Below are 22,360 nucleotides of genomic sequence, written 5' to 3' on the forward strand. Positions count from 1 at the left end.
GGCCCTGCTCTGTGCGTGACAGGGGGTGGCGCCCCAACTCCCCAATCGGCCCTGCTCTGAGCCTGACCAGGGGCTGCACCTAGGGATTGGGCGTGCCCTCTGCCACCCGGGAGCAGGCCTAAGCCAGCAGGTCGTTATCTCCCGAGGGGTCCCAGACTGCGAGAGGGCACAGACCAGGCTGGGGGACCCCCCTCCCCCCGCAGTGCAAAAATTTTTGTGCACCGGGCCTCTAGTCTATATAATAAAAGGCCAGAGGCCATAAGTGTCACGATCAGAATGACCACTCACTCGACCAGTTGCCATGAGGTGGCATTGACCACTTCTCGGTCCCAATCCCCCCTCCCCTCCCTGGCCCACGTGTGGTAGCAGGGCAGGACTGGGGACTGGTGAGCAGGCTGAACGGCTGACCTCTTGGTCCCTGCCCCCGGCCAACAGGCTCCAATGGATCAGCGATGGTGAACGGGGGAATCAGGGTGGGTGGCAGGAGGACCAGGCTGGCTGTCAGGCCGTTGGGATCACCAGCTCATCCCCGGCTTCTCAGGGGCTCCGCCTGCGGGAAAACAGGCGCTGGTGACTTCAACTCCATGCGCGTGCGCCCGGCTGGCCATGCGTTCCACCAGCAGCCAGCGCAGCACATGTGCATGGAGTTGAAGTCACGAGCGCACACTTTCCCGCAGGCCTGAGCCCCTGAGCAGCCAGGGAAGAACTGGTGATCCCAACAGCCTGACAGCCCAGCAGCGGAGGTGGCATTCAGCCTGGGACTGGCGAACAGCAGAAGACAGCCCTGATGGCAGGAAGCTAGGTCTAGGGACCCTACCCGCACGATTTCGTGCACTAGGCCTCTAGTATGATATAAGATCTTTGGATAACCTCTTCCCACTCTCCTTCCCTCTTCCTTCTGAGATTCGTCAGTCTGTTCCATGTTTCCATGCCTCTGGTTCTATTTTATTCATCAGTTTATTTTGTTCATTCGATTCCTTCTGTTTATTTTGATTCTTAGATTCAATTGTTGATAGATATGTATTTATTGCCACTTTATTATTCATTTTTTTCATCTTTTTTAAAAATTCTTCCTCTTCTTAAAGAATACCCTTCAACATTTCATGTAATACTGGTTTGGTGGTAATGAACTCCTCTAGGTTTTTCTTGTCTGTGAAACTCTTTATCTGACCTTCAATTCTAAATGATAGTTTGCTGGGTAATCTTGGTTGTAGGTCCTTGCTATTCATCACTTTGAATATTTCTTGCTACTCCCTTCTGACCTGCAAAGTTTCTGTTGAGAAATCAGCTGACAGTCTTCTGAGAGCTCCCTTGTAAGTAAGTAACTGCTTTTCTCTTGCTGCTTTTAACCCTTGGCATTTTAATTATGAAGTGTCTTGATGTGGTCCTCTTTTGATTCCTGTTGTTTGGGACTCTCTGTGCTTCCTGGACTTGTAAGTCTATTTCTCTCACCACATAGAGGAAGTTTTCTGTCATTATTTCTTCAAAAAGGTTTTCAATATCTTGCTCTCTCTTTTCTCCTTCTGGCACCCCCATGAGGTACACTTGAAGTTGTTCCAGAGGCTCCTTATACTATCTTTATATCTTTGGATTCTTTTTCCTTTTTGCTCTTCAGATTGGGTATTTTTTGCTTCCTCATATTCCAAATTGTTGATTTAATTCTTGGAACCCTCTAACTCTACTGTTGAATCCCTCTAAATTATTTTTTATTTCAGTTAATGTATGCTTAATTTCTGACAGGTCCTTTTTCATGTCTTTGAAATTTTCACTAAGATCCTTAAAAGTCTGACTAAGTCCCTTGAATCTCTCATTAGGCTCCTTATAACCATTGTTTTGAACTCTGTATCCAGTAGTTTGCTTGCTTCCATTTCTTTCATTTGTGACATGTTACTTTTTCTCCACATTTTGGCTGCTTCCCTGTGTTTGTTTCTATGTATTAGGTAGGCTGCTATGTCTCCTGGAATTGGTAGAGTGGCCTTGTATAGTAGGTGTCTTGTAGGGCCCACTGGCTCAGCCTCCCCAGTCACCTGAGCTGGGCTCTCTAGGTGTGCCTCTGTGTGGGCAGTCTTGTAGTTGAACCTTGATTGCTGTTGGCGTCACTGGGAGGAATTGACCTCCAGGCCAACTGGCTGTGAAGACAAGCTGTGACTACAGTGGAAGAGCTGCTGTGTAGGAGACGCCCCTATGGAGCAGGACTTGCTTCAATGTGACTTCAGTGTTTACTGAATCGGCTCCTTTAGTGTGTCGCTTGTGGATGTATAGAGTTGTAATCTGGTATGGTCTGGAGCTGTCCAACAGGTGTACTGGCTTTGGGGCCTCCTGGGAGGTGCAAAGTCAGCCACTGCCTGGGGCTACCCGGCAGAGATCTGCAGATGGCTGCTGCTTGTATTGGGCTTGAAAGTGCCTAGGCAAGGCCCAGCTCTGAAGTAAGACAGGCTGGTGCTAGTGCTGGGTCTTGGGCCTCTTATTGATAGGTATGGGGCATGCTGATGCCAGCTGCTGTTTGTTTGAGAGCTTTTAGGATAATCTAAAGCCTGAGGCAGGACAGGCCTTTCATATGGGAAAGCTACTGCAAATAGCTTGGACCATAAGCCACCAGAAGCTTCTAGATCAAATGATAGTCCAGTAGATTCCAAATTACCTGCAAACTTCAATACCTCTTTCATATTATAGATGGGAAAGGTTAGATCCAGAAAATACCTGCCTAGACCTAGCACATCTGTTCCCTGTAGCCTCTTGCTGATCTACTCCTTTGGCTACAGACAAAATCTAACATGTAGAAAAAAAAATCAGTTAGTTTTCCTGGTTGGTTATGAGTTTTCATTAGCAACTTCAGAAATAAGAAAAATAATGAGATAGTAAATACGCAGTATACCTAGGGTGAATATTTTTCATATGAATTGTAAATCCTTAACACACACACAGTATATCTGAAAGACAAAACTCACATTATTTCCAAGTGGCCCAAGGAGTGCTTATCTGTAGAAAAGATTCTCATTTGCAATTGAAATAAAACCTTTGTTGTAAAATATATATTTTATTGTTTACACTATTTCATAAAATATATAATATTAAATGTTTATATGTTTAATTTCTTTATAATTTAATTTTATTATTTTAAAATTAAATTTATTGGGGTAACATCTATTTTATAAAAAGCCTGTGGTCATCATGCCATCACGCTGTAACGACCACCCAGAGGTGCATTGATGGGTCTCGTGGTGGGCGGGACGGGGTGGGGCACGAGCTATGAGCAGCAGAGAGCTATGAGCAGCAGAGGGCAGGGTGCGAGCTGAGGCAAGCGGTGGCGAGCTACTCGCGCATGGATTCGTGAGCAGGGCCCGTAGTTGGTTAATAAAATTATATAGATTTCAAGTGTAAAATTCTATGATATATCATCTGTATATTGCATTATGTCAGTGATGACGAACCTTTTGAGCTCGGCGTGTCAGCATTTTGAAAAACCCTAACTTAACTCTGGTGCCGGATCACATAGAGAAATTTTTTGATATTTGCAACCATAGTAAAACAAAGACTTCTATTTTTGATATTTATTTGATATATTTAAATGCCATTTAACAAAGAAAAATCAACCAAAAAAATGAGTTCACATGTCACCTCTGACACACGTGTCATAGGTTCACCATCACTGCATTATGTGGTCACCACCCAAATAATAGTGACAGTTGCGCAACATTTTGAATATACTACAAATCAATGAATTGTGTATGCTTTAGAATGGTTATAATGGTGAATTTTATGTCATGTAAATTTAATTTCAAGTTTAAGACACTAAAAAACAAAATGAAATGGAAATATAGTATGGCCAATATACAAAGGGCAAAATACAGATCATAGCAAAAGATATAAATATATACATACACATTCATAGGCATATATATATATATGATAGATATACAAAGTTACCAGCTACAATTATATCTGGGATTTCTGAAAGCTTTTCCGAATACTTTAGCTTTGTAACTTGAACCTCTTGTCATTTTTATGAGGATTATGAAAAAGAGGGAAGACAAAAACTGATTGGTAGCCCAAGAGGAGAAATGTATACATACAGAAAGAGGTTAAATTAAGGAATTATAATAAAGCTTTATACCTTTCCTTCTTTCCTTCTTCCCTTAAAAATATGAATGCAAGCAAAGTCAAGTAGTCTACCTATATGGCTGGTATGGGATAAAAATCTTAAAATGAAAAAAGAGGTTTTTAAAAAGTTATTAGAGAAACAGGAAACGATGAGGACTGCAAGCTTAAGAATAAACAAAGTGTAGCAATATTTTTCAAGGGAAAAAATACATAAAGGGTATGGAAATTTGAGTGCTACTTAATTTTTCCAGTCACTAGCCTTTTTTACCATACTTGGTTTAGAGACTAAGGCAGTAATGGCGAACCTTTTGAGCTCGGCGTGTCAGCATTTTGAAAAACCCTAACTTAACTCTGGTGCCGTGTCACATATAGAAATTTTTTGATCTTTGCAACCATAGTAAAACAAAGATTTATATTTTTGATATTTATTTGATATATTTAAATGCCATTTAACAAAGAAAAATCAACCAAAAATATGAGTTCGTGTGTCACCTCTGACACGCGTGTCATAGGTTCCCCATCACTGGACTAAGGCTTTCTGTTTTTAGAATCTACAAACTTATTTACTACTGAACCTTAAACTTAGTATATTCTACATAGGTTAATTTTACTCCCTATGCAATTTAAAGACAGTGAACTAAATTTACCATGCTACATATAACTTGGGATGTTTCAAGAATTCCTTGAATATTCTAATTTTTGGAGACAGAAAATCTGCTGAAGCTTTCCTAAATTTCCAGGTACAAAACTTTAAAGGGTGTTTCTCAGAGTGGCAGTCTTGTCCATTGTCTAAAAGCCAAACTCTGGTAACCTTCAGAGTCACTTTCTTATCTATTTTATCATGTTTTGGCCTGCGTATATGGCTTTTACTGGGTGAGTTGTATTCATATCTTACTCCAGAAACAATTCAAGTCTCATTTTGTATGCACACCAAGAATCAAAAGTTGGAAAACCTTCAAAAATTAACAAAGAAAATTCAAAAGCCGAATGGAAAGGTTTATCTTTACCCATTGTTTCTAAGGGTGTTTATACTGCACTTCAAAAGGTGGCCCCATGGGGAGGTAACTGTTTATCATCTAAGTCAGGAAGAGCTTTGAGGTTCAAGCCAGTGTTCCTGAGAAAAGCTTAGGTATCATAACAGTTCAATTGGATTGGAGAAATTCTAAAATGTCAAGTCACAGGCATTCTAACTCATTTTAAGAGTCTGAATCCAGATGCTATCAGAAAAATAAAAAAACAACAACACAGAAATTATTGTTGCATCAGGAATTCTATTTCCCAACAAATACTCACTTTGTGCCTACCACTTCCCAGGCACTATTCTAGAGATCTGAGGTACATCAGCGAACAAAACAAAGATCTTTGCCCTGAGGTAAGCTTACATTTTAGTGGAGGTAAAGAAAGATAATAAACAATAATAATTAGTAAATCACAAAATATGTTAGAAGTTAAGACTTTAAAATGTTAACCACTCAGATATGTAGAAGTGTTTTTCATACAGTGGGAATATACAGTGCAATGGTGAACTATGGTATAAATGTGCCTGGTACAGTCAAGAAAAAGCAAAAGACCGACGATGCTAAAGCACAGAAATTTAAAAACAAGAACAAAAGGACTCACTGTACACAAGTATAACGAAAAAATGTTCAGAATCAAGGCAAAATCTAAATTGAATGTAAGTTAGCAAACCCCAATGTTAGTAAATATAATTAACTCATTAATTCATAGGAAATGTGACATAGTGTCTCATTATACTTGATCATTTTTTAGTAAGTTGTATATTACTAATTGATAGTCTCTGGTCTTCTATGATTCTACAATTACTTATTTACTACTCAACTTTAAAATTCTGTATTCTAAACTAGCTAATTTTACTACCTATGCAATTAAAGACACTGAACTAAATTTACCAGCTACATATAACCTTGGATGCTTCAAGATATTCTATATTTTTGTTTTAATCAGTGATTTTTCCACAAAACCTTTACAAAATTCACTATTGTATCCCATCTCAATATTACCTAGCTGAAGGTTAAAAGATTGTTCCTTATCATTTTACTACTAAATTTCATTATTTTTCTTAAGCTGTCAGGCCCAAAGTCACAAGTGACATTTAAAATTTTAATTTTCATTTGAGGCATTTTTATGCCTTTTTCCTGTGTGAAGCCTTCCCTGACCCATCCAAACAGGATGAATTACTCACCCTTTGTGCTACATCACGCTCATTAATATTTCTATTATGACTCAATGACACTATTATACACCATTACGTGTTAATGTATCCTCCTTCTGCCCTCCAAGACTGAGTTTCATGTGAAAACATGCCTTAATAATCTTTGAATACTAAGACACTAGCATAGTGCTTATATGGATTGCTAAATAAGAGAACAAATGGAATAAATCACGTATGTATGTGTGGAAAAGATTAAGAGGAAAGGGAAAAAAGAAACAAAGAGGAAGGCATATGTTAAGTGCCAATTTAAGGCATCTACTATGTGAAAAGATTAGGGAACGCATGCTGATTCATGTCCAAAGCAAAGGAAAGGAGTTACATTTAGTCAAGAAAAACATGGAAGGGTAGTGGTAAATGCTCTCTGAGGTTGCTTTTTACTATGGGCTATGAAAAACTACCTAACTTCCTAAAGTAATTGGGAGTGAAGGAGTGGAAATTTTAAGTATTACAATGAAAAAGTGGGATCCTCCCAATATTTTAATGTTTTAATGGGAAGCAATTGAATTTGAGGGAGTTATAAAAAATATATTTTTTTAATTTACAGTAAATTTTCAAGGAGTCATGTAACTAGGACTATAAGATACATAACAATTCCACCACCCCAAAAAATCCTTTCATGCAGACACTATAAAATCAACCTCACCCCCAACCTCTAACCTCTGATAATTACTGATCCTATTCTCTACACTATAATTTTGCCTTTTCTAGAATCTAATCTAATAAAAGAGAAACACGCAAATTGACCGCACCTCCGCTACGCCCAAACCATGGCCATCAGCCAATCATAGCGACTATATTCAAATTAACCCAACTAAGATGGCGGCTGGCAGCCACGGAGCTGGAGCAAGCAGGAGGCTTGGTTCCCCCAGAAAGGGAGGAAGCCAAGCTCCCCGCCTGCCCTGGCCCGCTGTGGCCTCCACTCAAGGCAACAAAGTTTCAATTATAGAAGATAAATAAATCCCAGATACCTGCTTCCAGCCAGCCTCCACTGGGAGCTTGGGTGGCTGGGGGTTGTGGCCAGCCTGCAAACAGCCATCAGCCCCTCACCCAGGCTGGCCAGGCACCCCAGCGGGACCCGCACCCTGATCTGGGACACCCTTCAGGGCAAACCAGATGGCCCCCACCCATGCACCAGGCCTCTATCCTATATAATAAAAGGGTAATATGCAAATTGACCCTAACAGCAGAACACCTGGGAATGACTGGTCACTATGACACACTCTGACCACCAGGGGGCAGCTCCTGCATTGAGCACCTGCCCCCTGGTGGTCAGAGTGTGTCATAGTGACCAGTCATTCCCAGGTGTTCTGCTGTTAGGGTCAATTTGCATATTACCCTTTTATTATATAGGATAGAGGCCTGGTGCATGAAATTCATGCACTGGTGGGGGGTCCTCAGCCCAGCGTGTGCCCTCTTGCAGTCTGGGACCCCTCGGGGGATGACCACCTGCTGGCTTAGGCTCGCTTCCTGGGGGATTGGGCCCACGCTGGCAGTCAGACATCCCTCTGGCAGCCTGGGAGCCCTCAGGGGATGTCCACTTGCCAGCAGGGAGCAGGCCTAAGCTGCAGTCGGACATCCTTAGCGCTGCTGAGGAGGCGGGAGAGGCTCCCACCACCACTGCTGTACTGGCAGCCGTCAGCCTTGCTTGTGGCTGAGCAGAGCTCCCCCTGTGGGAGCACACTGACCACCAGGGGGCAGGTGCTCAATGCAGGAGCTGCCCCCTTGTGGTCAATGCACTCCCACAGGGGGAGCACTGCTCAGGCAGAAGCCAGGCTCATGGCTGGCAAGCGCAGCAGTGGTGGCGCAAGCCTCTCCTGACTCCAAGGCAGCACTAAGGAGCAGCGAGCAGGAGGGAGGTAAGGAGCGAGAGGGATGTCCAACGGGTCCCAGACTGCAAGAGGGCACACGCTGGGCTGAGGTCCCCCCACCAGTGCATGAATTTCATGCACCAGGCCTCTAGTGTCATATAAATGGACTCATACTGTATATAGCCTTTAGAGTCTCATATCTTTTACTTAACATAATGCATTTGAGATGCACCCTTGTTATTGTGCACAGAAACAGGTCTTTTCTTTCTTTATTGTTGAATTGGTTATACTTAGTGGGAGAAATAGAGAAAAGAATGCCCACTTCATCTCCTGCAAGTAGAAGTCTTCTTAAATTTCATTTTTACAACCATCTTCCCCATCTTTAAAGAGTGGATAATAAAAGAAATAATACTGCATTTATTCCTATTAAACTTGAGCTCAGACAACTAATTTAGAGAACCTAAAACATAAGATAAGCAATTGTCAATTTTTGAACATCCTTGGGATTTCACTTGGCCTTAATACAAAGGTGAACCTCTTTGAAGCATTTTACTCAGTTTATGTACCAGATTTTTAAGAGCAATACTAACAAACCAGTGATACACCAGGAGGATAACTAAGATTATGGTGATTCCGGAAGATTGAAGGAACTAGGGATGCCTTACCTAGTAGAAAAAATGGGGGGGACTGAGGAGAAAGAGTTATGTAATAGCAATATTTTAATATTAATTAGCCTCACAGTTGGAAAAGGTGGCGGAAAGCACAGTCAGATAGTTTGGATTCATATACATAGAATTTCCTAACAATTTCAGCTGCACAAAAATGTAAACTATTTAGCTATCCTAAGCTAAAAAAATCAGAAGTATTTAAATAACAACTGCATATCCACCAGTAAGAAATATCAGTAAATGGATTGTTTCAGTAGGAGAGAGACTAGAGTAGTGATATTTAGTCTATTATCTGTGGTGCTAACTGAAATGGTGCTGTGGAGTTCCAGAAAGCAGGTCGGGGGGGGGGGGGGGGGAGTGCAACTACTGCTGAGCAGGCAAAATGCCTGATTTCCTCGCCTTGCTTCAACAAGACATCCCATTTATATATTCTGCATTTACGCTGGTTTTTAGAATAAGAGGTGGAAATGGGGTTGAGAGAAAGATTATGCTTTAAAATTGAAGTTCAAAAAATGAAATCAGACCACCTTCTTACACCAGAATAAACTCAAAATGGATTAAAGGCTTAAATATAAGACCTAAAACCATAATAAAACTCCTAGATGAAAACATAGGCAATAAAATCACAGATACTTCTCTTAGCAATATTTTCTTCTGATTTATCTTCCTGGGCAAGGGAGACAAAAGAAAAAATAAACATGCTACAACAAACTAAAAAGTTTTTTCACAGCAAGGGAAACCATCAACAAAATCGAAAAGACAACCTACTGAATGCATGAAGCTATTCGCCAATGATACATCCCATAAGGAGTTAATATCCAAAATTTATTAAAAATTCATACAACTCAACTAAAAAAACAAACCAAAAACAAAACAAAACAACCCAATTAAAAAGTGGCAAGAAGACCTGAACAGACACTTCTCCAAAGAAGACATCTAAATGGCCAATAGACATATGCAAAGTTGCTCATCATCACTAATCTTTAGCAAAATGCAAATCAAAACCACAAGATACCACCTCACACATGTCAGAATGGTTATCATCAATAATAATCCACAAATAACAAGAATTGGCGAAGATGTAGAGAAAAGTGCACTATTGGTAGGAATGGAGATTGGTGCAACCATTGTGGAAAACAAGTGTGGAGGTTCCTTAAAAAGTTAAAAATAGATATGCCTTATGACCCAGCAATTGCACTTTTGGAGATATATCCAAAGAAACCCAAAACACTTATCTGTAAGAATATATGTACCTCCACGTTCATTGCAACGTTATTTACAACTAGAGGCCTGATGCATGAAATCCATGCAAGGGCCTTGGCCCTGGCCCCCACCCGCCACCACCGTGGCCGGGGGCCTCTGCCACCTCTGCCATCTCTGCCTGGGGCCCCACCTCCTGCAGCTTTATCCAGAAGGAAGGACATCTGGAAGGACATCCGGTCTAATTAGCATATTATGCTTTTATTATTATAGATAACTAAGATATGGAACAAGCCAAGTGCCCATCATTAGATGAGTGGATAAAAAAGCTGTGGTACATATACCTACTGGAATACTACTCAGGCATCCTATATAATAAAAGGGTAATGTGCAAATTGATCAAACGGCGGAGTGACCAGTCGGCGGGGGGCGGGGCTAGCGAGCGGGTGGCGCCAGGCCTGCCAATGCAGGTGCCAGCAGGCAGAAGAAGGAGATGGTGATCAGGGAGCAGGACAAATAGCAATATTAAAATATTTCTTCGCCCTAACCGGTTTGGCTCAGTGGATAGAGCATCAGCCTGCGGACTCAAGGGTCCCAGGTTCGATTCCGGTCAAGGGCATGTACCTTGGTTGCGGGCACATCCCCAGTGGGGAGTGTGCAGGAGGCAGCTGATCGATGTTTCTCTCTCATCGATGTTTCTAACTCTCTATCCCTCTCCCTTCCTCTCCGTAAAAAATCAATAAAATATATTTAAAAAATATTTCTTCTATTTAATTCACTTTCAGTGTGCATGAATTCGTGCACTGGGCCACTAGTAAAAAATAATGAAATCTTACCTTCTGTGATGGCATAGATGGACCTAGAGGGTATTATGCTAGTGAAATAACTCAGACAAAGAAAAATAACAAATGATTTCACTTATATTTAGAATTTAAAGAACAGAATAAACAAAATGGAAATAGACTCATAGACATAGAGAACAGACTGATGGTTGCCAGAGGGAAAGGAGTTTGGGGCGACTGGGTGAAAAAAGGTGAAAGATTAAGAAGTACAAATTGGTAGCTACAAAAGACTCACAGAGATGTAAAGTACAGCATAGGGAATATAGTCAGTAATATTGTGTGGAGCCAGTTGGTACCTGAAATATTGGGAGGACCACTCTGTGAAGTACATGACTGTCTAACCACTATGCAGTACATCTGAAATTAATACAGAATAATGTTAAATGTAAACTGTAATTGAAATTTTTAAAAATTAACAAACTGATGACCTGGAGTCTCCAAATTCTATATTCTGTGATTAATTCCTAGTTTGCAGCTATAATCCAGAAAAAAAAGGGCACCTTTATTTCAGGATCCCTGCAGACAAGATTACTGTAGGTTATTTTAAAAGCCTCCTTTGCTCCTATAATGGGGACTAAGGGGCGGAGCAGATAACTGTTTCAGCTCCCCACTTTACCTCTGTCAGAATAGCCTACGTTGTGCCTAGATTTTATCTTTCTCTGGAAAAAATTAGTAATTAAACTAAATGCTCTTCACTTTCAAAAATAAAAAAAAATAGCTTAAGGAAAGTAAACCTTACAAACCCATGAAGTAATATATTTTAAATTAGTACTTGGAAAAATTAATTATATAACTAAAGTTTAAGTGAACACATTGTACTATCTTCTCCAAAAATAATCATGTAACTTCTCCAAAAATAAGATCTATTTGCTACATATTAGAACACTAAAAAATGAGAAATAATATATGTAAGTCTCTACACACTTAAATCTTTAAAATACCTTCTCTTGAAAGTGACAGAACCATTTCATGATTCATATATATATTAATGACAGTGACCACAATATTTGATCTACAGAAAATGTTTTTATTTTTTATGTTATTTCATTTTATAATTTTTAATATAAAGCATTTTTTACTGAATTTATTGGGGTGACATTGGTTAACAACATTATACAGGTTTCAGGTGCACAATTCTACAACACATCATCTGTACACTGTATTGTGTGTTCACCACCCCAAGTCAAGTCTCCATCCATCACCATTAATCCCCCCAATACCCTCTCCACCTCCTCCCACCCCCTTTCCTTTCCACTCCCTACCCCCCTGGTAATCGCCACACTGTTGTCCTTGTCCATGAGTTTTTTCCTCTTTTTTTTTTTCCTTTTTTGCTCAATCCCGATCCCCCCCCCCGCTCCCCTACACACACACACACACACACACAGGAAATGTTTTTGAAAAGTTTTGAATTATTGCCTGACCAGCTTGGCTCTGTGGTTGAGCATTGACCTCTGAACCAGAAGGTCACGGTTCGATTCCCGGTCAGGGCATATGCCTGGGCTTGATCCCCAGTGTGGGACATGCAGGAGGCAGCCCATCAATGATTCTCTCTCATCACTGATGTTTCTATCTCTCTCTCCCTCTCCCTTCCTCTCTGAAATCAATAAAAATATACTTTTAAAAATAAAACTTTTGAATTATTAATCTTACATAGCTTAAAAAATTAACACACATCTCACTGTATCATCTTTCTTACTGCCTTAATACTAGTGAAATTTGCATCATAAATCAACTAGAGATTCTATTTTCAACACAGTTTAGTTCATTGGCTTCTCAGAAATAACATTAACCATTAGACGTAATTCGAAAAGTCTCTGATCTATATTTTGCTGAGACATGACTCAGAAGATGGCAGGCAGGTGCGCAGAAGGGGTCCAGTTTGTGGTAGAGAGTCCATCTGATCACTCAGCATGGATATCTCAACATGGCCTAATTGTTTTCTGTTGATAGTTGTTTATGTATTTTGTGAATGGATCAATCATATGTTAAATGGTATATCACAGGAATTAAGATCTTCCGATTAAAAAAAACAACTTGTGAACATTAGAAACATCAGGCTCTATATATTACATGTGTTTTTTAGTCAGGTATCATTTATAAATTTATAAATAAAATATAAAAATATAATCACCACACAATATAGAAACCATGGCAGTATCTCAAAATACTCTCATATTGCCCTAACTGGTTTGGCTCAGTGGATAGAGCGTCGGCCTGCAGATTGAAGGGTTCCAGGTTCAATTCTGGTCACGGGCATGTACCTTGGTTGCGGGCACATCCCCAGTAGGGGGTGTGCAGGAGGCAGCTGATTGATGTTTCTCTCTCATTGATGTTTCTAGCTCTCTATCCCTCTCCCTTCCTCTCTGTAAAAAACCAATAAAATATATTTTTAAAAAATACTCTCATATCCTTTGCTTTAAAAAAACTTTTTAATAAAAGGTAATATATTAATGGCAGAAAATTTAAGAAATACAGAACAGCAAACATAAGAAAAAAGTAACCATTTTTAAATGCAAAATAATCAACTTCTAATAGAAAAGCATTAGTGATTATATGGACCACCTTTTAAACTGCAAAGGGCCGACTGAATTCAGATTTTGTTTCTCTATGTAATTAAATTCAACCCTTTTTCACAAACCCACGGGACTGCTAAACTGTGATTTAATAAATACTCATAGTAAAATTTGTTTATTTTAACATCAAAAAGCAGAGAATAGAACCTTTAGATTAAATTTGAGACTCTCATAAGTTATATTACCAAAACAGAGTACTGATTTGAAACTATGCCATTAATATTGTAAAGATAATAAAGACTTTGAAAACATCTAATGATCAAGTTTCCTTTAGGAAGACTAGATTACAGAATTAATGTAATAAATTATTATTCTTACTAATATTTATTCTATATAACTAGAGGCCCAGTGCACAAATTTGTGCACGGGTGGGGTCCTTTGGCCTGGCCAGCGATCGAGGCCTAACATGGGGGCCGGCGGCCGGGGGGAGGGGCTATGGGAGGTTGGCTGTGGGAGCACACTGACCACCAGGGGACAGCTCCTGCATTGAGCATCTGCCCCCTGGTGGTCAGTGCGCATCATAGTGACTGGTCGACCAGTCGTACCGGTTTTCCAGTTTGTTCGGTCCTAACTGTCACTTAGGCTTTTATATTGATATCTTGCTATTATCAGCTATAGTTTAGATCTATATTTTTAATTAAAAATATTTTATAACTCTGAAAGAATATAGCTCCCATCTTCCCTTTTAAATTTTGAGATTTATGTTTTTGATGTAAATGTATTTATGGATTTATTTTAAGAAAACCAAAGTAGAGCATCTCTTTTCACATACCTCTTTTTAACCTACTTACTGCTAAAACTTTTTCAAAGTTTAATGAAGCAGAGATTAAGCAATCAAATTTAATGCCTAGATGCTTCTTTGTAAATTGATTAAAATACCATCTACTAATCTTTAGAGATGGGCTACCTTTTATTTTAAGCTTTTATTTTAATTACTTATAGAAAGTGACTCTGCTCCTTGCATGTGGCATTTAATATACTCATTATTTTTATATTAAACACAAAAAATGTTTATTTATTTATATTAAGAGCAGACAAAATGAACTTTAATACCAAAAAAGAGTAAAAAAAGGGTCACTTTATAGTGATTAAAGTTTCAATTTATCAAGAAGTCTTAATAAATTTAAATTTCTATGTGCTTAAGGATATGGTCTCAAAGACAAAGGAAATATTTACAGATCTATAAGGAGAAATAGAGAAATCCACTATCTTAGAGATTTTAATATACCACTGTGTTGGTAATTGATTCAAGTCAATTTTTAAAAATTAGTAAGACTATATAATGTTAAAAGAACATGATTTATGACCAACCTAATTTTTATAAAGTTATAATTCTCCAAACCTGAATAGTATCATGACATTAAAAAGCTTGAATGAGTAGTTTTTTATAATGATAGTAAAAAATATACATGTAAGAAAATAATTTTAAAGCCCAAGAGGCTCTACCAGAAAATTCTTTTAAACTTTCAGTAACAGATAATTCTCATACAACTCATCCAAAACATAGACAGAGAGGAAATATTCCTTAACTCATTTTATGCAAAACCTTGATCTTAAAACCCAACAAAGACAATAGGAAAAAAATTATAAGCCATTCTCATTCATGAACATGTATGTGAATATCCCAACTTCATTATGGAACCATATAGGAAAAGGGGTTCTGGGAACCACACAAGGGCGAAGAAATGATCATTCTTCAAATCAGGATAATGATTACGCTGGGGAAAGGAATATGGTTGTGATCATGTAAGAGTATCTTAGAGTGTGAGTAGAGGGGAGTGGGAGATTGGGAATTTATAATTATTTCCATAATCAACCCATATATTGTATGTACTTTCTGTATGTTCATTAAACACATTTCACAACAAAAGAACAAAACAATTTTTTAAAGTAATCTTCATTATAGTAAATTTATGGAAGTTACATATTCTATTAACATCTGGAGTTGATATTGAAGAGCTAATAGACTAAGGACATTATTTAACCCTTTTCTTATAAATTCTTATACTGACTTATTTTATTGCACATATGTTCTTTCTCTAATGAAAAAAATCTAATGAATCACAGTTTACTATGACTATAAATAAGAGTTTCAAAGTACACATTCAGTATTTTTAATCCATCCTGGAAATGGGCACACGTCTGAGAACAGAGATTCTTTCCCAGGAACGTAGGCCAAAAGATTATGCATTCTAAAATCACTTTTATGCTTCTCATGATTTGGCATGGTTGCTATCTAAATCACACCAGACTGTATCGTTTCTAAAACTTCAAGCTTATTAAAAAGAGAGCTGTTGGGAGATAAATAATACACTTGTGCTATTACCTTTTAGCCGGTGACTTAGAATCTGTTCCAAAATAGCTGCAAAATTATTAAATTCAGGAGAAGAATCATCAATTGTCTCAAAGCAGGACCGATCAATCAGGGTCTTTACAGAAAACCTATGAAAAAAAGGAGATTATTATTGTTTTTAAGCAGAGTTGATTTATTCACCCAAGTAGCAAAAACAGGAAGAAAGCAATTTGGGGAGGTATTAGAGAAATACTTTATAAGATTATATATTTTAAAAACTCCCTCTATTCAAATTCACTGTGTAAATAGAAACATTTACAGAAATATCAGGCTTTTCATTTATATATTTACTATCTGTTGATTATACTAAGCCACTGTCCTCACAGTTATTAAAATCAGAATTTAAAAAAGACCTAAATTATTAACTCCAAAATACTTGAAAGCTATGACACTACTTGTAAGAAATTTGAGCATCAGACCAAAATGTTTTCAAGAGTTTTGAAGCACAACATTTAATAAACTTCGATGTCAGTGTTCATGATATGTAGATCCAAAGTTTTTATGAGCTATAAATAGGGAGACTTAAAAATATGTAAAGTAGGCTATACTTTTTCCTCTCATCAGAATGTCTTTTATCTTATTTCTGACTGCCAAAAATCAACACATTTTCCAAGACTCCATTCAGATAACATCGCTTCAGTGAAGGATTATCCTCTAACATATTCCTAGCAAACTAATATTTTGTTTGTATCTCCCTCCAGAGACAATTACAATTTATCTTACTGCCGTTATTTGTGTTGTCTATCTTTATCTTATGAAAATATAAATTCCTTCAGGGCAATGAATGAAATTGAAAAATATATTACAAAGAATCAACAGTAAAGGAGATGAAACAGAGGATCAAATAAGTGATTTGGAAGATAAGAAAGTATAAAACACCCAATCAGAACAGCAAAAAGAAAAAATAATTTTTAAAAATGAGGACATTTTAAGGGAACTTTGAGAACATCAAGTGTACCAACATTAACATCTTGGGGGTACTGGAAGGAAAAGAGAGAGAGCAAGTAATTAAAAAACTATTTGAAAAATAATGACAGAAAACTGCCCTAATCTGGAGAAGGAAATAGACATACAAGTTCAGAAAGTGCAGAGAATCCCAAACAAGATGAACCCAAAGAGGCCCAGACCAAGACACATCCGAATTAAAATTTTAAAGATAAAGAGAGAATCTTCAAAGCAGCAAGAGAGAAGTAATTAGTTACCTACAAGGGAGTTCCCATAAGACTGTCAGCTGATTACTCAACAGAAACTTTGCAGGCCAGAAGGAATTAGCATGAAATATTCAAGTGATGAACAGCAGGACCTACAACCAAGATTACTCTACCCAGCAAAGTTATCATTTAGAATCAAGGGACATATAAAGAGCTTCCCAGACAATAGAAAGCTAAAGGAGTTTATCACCACCAAACCAGAATTACAAAAAAATGTTAAAAAGTCTTTTTTAAGAAGAAGAAGGAAGATTAAAAATATGAATAATAAAATGGCAATAAAAACTTGTGTGTCAACAATTACTTTAAGTGCAAATGGGTTAAATGTTCCATTCGAAAAACATAGGTGGTTGAATGGATAACAAAATAAGATCCTTACATATGCAGTCTACAACAGACTGCTTCAGATTGAAAGACACACAGAGACTGGAAGTAAAGGAATGGAAAAAAGTATTTTATGAAAATAGAAACAAATGAACAAACAAAAGCTGGAGTAGCAATACTTATATCAGACAAAATAGACTTTTTTAAAAAAAGCTATAATAAGAGACAAAGAAGGACCCAGCAATTCCACTTCTGGGTATTTACCCAAAGAAATCCAAAACACTAAATTGAAAAGACATATGCATTCATATATTCATTGCTGCATTATTTACAATAGCCAAGATATGGAAGCAACCTAAATGTCCACTGATGGATGAGTGGATAAAGAAGTAGTAGTGCATATATACAATAAAATATGACTGAGCTATAAATAATCAGTAAATCTCCCATCAGCAACAACATGGATGGACCCAGAGGGTATTGTGCTGAGTGAAATGAGTCAGACAGAGAAAGACAAATGCCATATGCTTTCACTTATATGGGAAATCTAAAAAAAAAATGAACAGGCAAATCACAAAGAGGCTGATAGGTACAGAGAATATTTTGATGGCTGCCAGATGGGAGGGGGTGAGGGGATGGGTGTAACAGTTGATGGGATTAAGAAGTACAAGTTGGTAGTTACAGAATAGTCATGGGGATGTTAAGTACAGCCTAGGGAATATAGTCAATAATATTGTAGCCCTAGCCATTTTGGCTCAGTGGATAGAGCATCAGCCTACAGACCAAAGGGTCCTGGGTTCGATTCTGGTCAAGGGCATGGACCTCATTTGCAGGGTCCTCCCCAGACCAGGCCCTGTGTTTCTCTTACATTAATATTTCTCTCTGTCTTTCCCTCTCTCTTTCACTCTCTCTAAAAATAAATGGAAATGTTCTCAGGAGAGGATTAAAAAATAATATTGTAATAACTATGTATGGTGTCAGATAGAGACTAGATTTATTGGGGTGATCACTTCATCTATACTAATAAAAGGGTAACATGCTAATTAGACCAGATGTCTTCCCGACATCCATCCAGACAAAGCCATGGTGGTGAGGGCCGAGGCAGAGGCGGTTAGGGGCTACCAGGCTGGCAGGGGAGGGCAGTTAGGGGCAACCAGGCTGACAGAGGAGGGCAGTAAAGGGCGACCAGGCCAGGAGGGGCAGGCAGTTAGGGGCGACCAAGCCAGCAGGGGAGGGCAGTTAGGGGCAACCAGGCCAGCAGGGAAAGGCAGTAAGGGGCAACCAGGTAGGCAGGCAAAGGCAGTTAGGGGCGACCAGGCAAGTAGGCAGAGAGGTTAGGGGTGATCAGGCAGGCAGGCAGAGTGGTTAAGGGCAATAAGGCAGGCAAGTGAGAGGTTAGGAGCCAGTGGTCCCGGACATCCCCTGAGGGGTCCCAGATTGGAGAGGATGCAGACCGGGCTGAGGGACCTCCCCGCCGTGCATGCATTTCGTGCACCGGGCCTCTAGTAAATTATATAAATCTCTAATCACTGGGTTGTGTACCTGAAGCTAATATGATATTGTACATCAACTTTAATTGAAAAATTAAAAAAAAGAACTGCACTTAATTGTAAGGCCCTTTTATGTAATTTTTATATTTTTCAAGTTCTTATGTAAAAGCTATTACTTAGACTTGATTTGATATTTTTAGACATTCATCAAATTATCATTTTTTTATTTGAAAACCAGTCCTCTTCAAGAAATAGATGACTAATATTAACATCATCATTATCAGGAAATAGCTCAGCATCTGTGTGATATTTTTTAAATGTATTAAAATTCGTTTTACAGATTTGGTTTTTATAGCACATCTTAGCTAGTTACTGTGTTATGGACAAAAAGATTCCGGAATTATGGAGCTAGCTACACGATTCTAGAGAAGTGGTGAGTGGGAAGACTTGGCTAGCTAGACTTAAGGATCTAATTCACCTTCTGAAATTTAGTTTTGTGTTGGCAGGAGAACAGGGTATAATTGGTGAAACAAAGCTGAGAAATATTATTTTTCTGCATTATTCACTTTGATATATTATAAATTATTTAAACTGCTTTTTCACCCTGAAAATATCTTTCTGCTTGGAAATAAAAGAAATTGTGTGTAATGATGTGCTTTGTGATATTTGGATTTTGCTTTTGTTTTAGTTTTTAGGGAGAGTTTGAGTTAAAAGTAATTTAGCATTCTGAGACTCACCATCTTAGGTTTTTGTCATGTAGATATTGTCTTCTATAGGAATATAAACTATTGATAACATGATAATAAAAGACTTATTTTATTGACTACTTATTGATCTGTATATGGCTCTGGATGCTACAGAAATGTACGTGTTACTCTCCACGGCTATTGCATTTTACAAAGTAGATAATTTGTTAGGTAATTTTGTATTAGTCCTGAAGGACAGTAGTGACTAAAATCTCATCAGACTGTTATAGGTGGTTGAGTTCTAACCTAGCTCTTTTGATGAAATAAGCACTTTGTTAGTTTTATCTTTTTAAATACAGTGGGGCCTTGACTTACGAGTTTAATTCGTTCCGTGACGGAGCTCGTAACTCAAATTACTCGTATGTCAAATCATAAAGTGAACGAGTGAGACAAGTGATGCTGGGCTGATGTTGTGGCGTTCACTGTGACGTTCCCTGCGCCAACTAGCGGTGGGGTATCTGAAGCTGGCTCGTAACCCGAATTTTAGCTCGCAACTCAAAGCAAAAAATCGGCCAAGAGACGGCTTGTATCTTGAAAAACTCGTTAGTCGGGACACTCGTAAGTCAAGGCCCCACTGTATAATTTTCAGTTTATTTCACCAATGTGCATTAATATCTGAGATGCTGTGATTTTCTAAAGCAGTAAGTTACTCCTCCTTGTGATTGCTGAGTCAGCTTTTCCTACTCCATTCCACCTAATAAAGATTATAGAGAAACACTCTGACATTCAGAACTGTCCTTCCATTTAGGTCAAAGGTGGAGGTGAAGATGTGTGGTTTTTGTTTATTCATTTTAGGAACACTTTTCCTAAAAATTTATATCTTACTGGACAAGAACATCTTACTTAATTATTCTTATTCAAAGTTTTCTGGGGATTTGCAACATTTTTTCTGGTGTAGTATCCTCAAAGTTTACTGAGGATGTGCAACATTTTTCTGGTGAAATGGACATAAGAAATAAAAATAAGTTTTCAAGTCCCTTTTTAATCTGGTTTCTGTTTACCATTTTATTTCTATTCATTTAGTCATGCATTTCATCTAAATTAACTATGTTTCTGGTACAAGAGAACAACTTCATCAATGTTACTTCCTAGATTTTTTTCCCTTTTATGTAATAGCTTCCTCCATTGAACTCCAGTTGTTGTTACAGATAGATTAATGTTTAACTACATGTTACTATCTCAACTTTTCTTAGACAAGGTTATTTGTCAGAACCAAAAAAGAATGAAAATTATTTGAGTAATTATTTTCTCAAGGATATATAATTACTATCATTCTATTTGTATAAGATAAAAGTGATTTCATTGTATACAAAGAATCGCAAAGTGTATCTTGAACCCAGACCCTTCCAGAAGTCTGAAAGGTCAAAATTATTTTCTTAACAATTATAAGACATTGTTTGCTTTTTTGGTTCCATTTTTTATGAAGCGTGTTTTGGAGTTTTCCAGAGACTACATGGTATATATCAGAATAGACTGAAAGCAGAAGCAATATGAGAATCTAGTTATCTTCTATTAAACACAACATTAAAGATATTTGCAAAGATGTAAAACAGTGCTATTCTTGTCATTTTTGTTATTTTGGAAAATAATAGTTCTCATTAAAATATATTATCTATGCTAACATGTAATGGGTTTATTTTGTTTGTAATTAATAAATAAATAAGTCAGTCCATACTTGGCACAGTTCCAATATGCACTAATTTCAGTTACTACAATTAAATAATACCAGTCTCATAACAACATGGTTTCTATTAGAATACTATTATATGTTAACTGTGAGTAATTGCATAAAATGTTGCTAGCTCTCTAGTTAGAGGATCACATGTGAATAACAAATATAGGTCTTGATCAGTGATCAATCACATCACTTTTTTCAAAGTCTGTCTAGGACTGGTCACTTTGCACCTATTAGCTCATGCACAGAAATCAAAGCCTATAGCTGTGTAGCCTTCTTGTCTCCTGGTGATAAACCCACATGTTGTTTTATGAAAATGAATTATTGATGAGTGATGGGCCAACAAAGATGAAAACATGGCAGAGAAATGGAAAGTGATAACGCTAGAAGTGAAATTTGAATCAGATACAAATGGACTTATGGAAGAAATAGTTGATCATGGCAATAACAACACTGCTTCTTCTGTTCAAGATCATTTAGATATGCAGCCAGAGAAATTTATTGAAGGCAAACATAAATGAGTAAAGTGGTTGTGACGAAAGGATGAAGATGTCCCCAAGGAAGAGACATCGACAAACCACTTCACAGTATTGGGCCTCTGAGAGATTTTCACAACTTTGAAAGTGCAAAGGATAAAGTGTTGAAAACTGATTTAAACCTAGAAGGGAATATGTCCATTTGCCATGGCATAAAAATATGCTTATTCCATATATTAAATTATACAATGAGAAGAAGGAAAGCACTATTCAAACTACTCTTAATTTTTTATTATTTATTAGTTTCAGATGTACAGCAGTGTTCAAACTGTTCTTGATAAGTTTTTTCCAAAGGAGAAACTTTGTCAATATTTCTAATGTTTTAAATTACAGTGTACTAAATAAATGTTTTACATTTTTATTTCCCTATACATTATAGCTGGAATAGGGTAAATATATTACTATGATAATCAATATCAGTTTTAGGGGTTGGCCACAGATTTAACACTAAAATTTCTAACAGCTGCATGAGAAGAAGAGAAGTTGTTATTTATACATTCATTTGGGTTCAGTAGATATAAATAAAGCAATTGCCTAGAGATACAATTATTGGCATTAAAATAAGACAGATGTTTCTCACAGAAATCTTCACAGAAGAAGATA

The 22,360-nt window shown here is 37.7% G+C and overlaps 1 protein-coding gene across 1 annotated transcript in view; it reads right to left on the reverse strand.

The window, feature by feature from the left end:
* Window positions 1-15,863, reverse strand: part of RUNDC3B (RUN domain containing 3B) — a 90,948-nt gene extending 75,085 nt beyond the window's left edge. Inside the window, exon 1 of the mRNA XM_014547604.1 lies at window positions 15,752-15,863. The gene's annotated coding sequence lies outside the window, so the exon portion shown is untranslated. The remainder of the gene's footprint in view (window positions 1-15,751) is intronic.
* Between the last annotated feature and the right edge of the window lie 6,497 nt (window positions 15,864-22,360).

This window comes from Myotis brandtii, unplaced genomic scaffold (genome assembly GCF_000412655.1).
Source record: "Myotis brandtii unplaced genomic scaffold, ASM41265v1 scaffold48, whole genome shotgun sequence".
NCBI classification, from domain to species: Eukaryota; Metazoa; Chordata; class Mammalia; order Chiroptera; family Vespertilionidae; genus Myotis; species Myotis brandtii.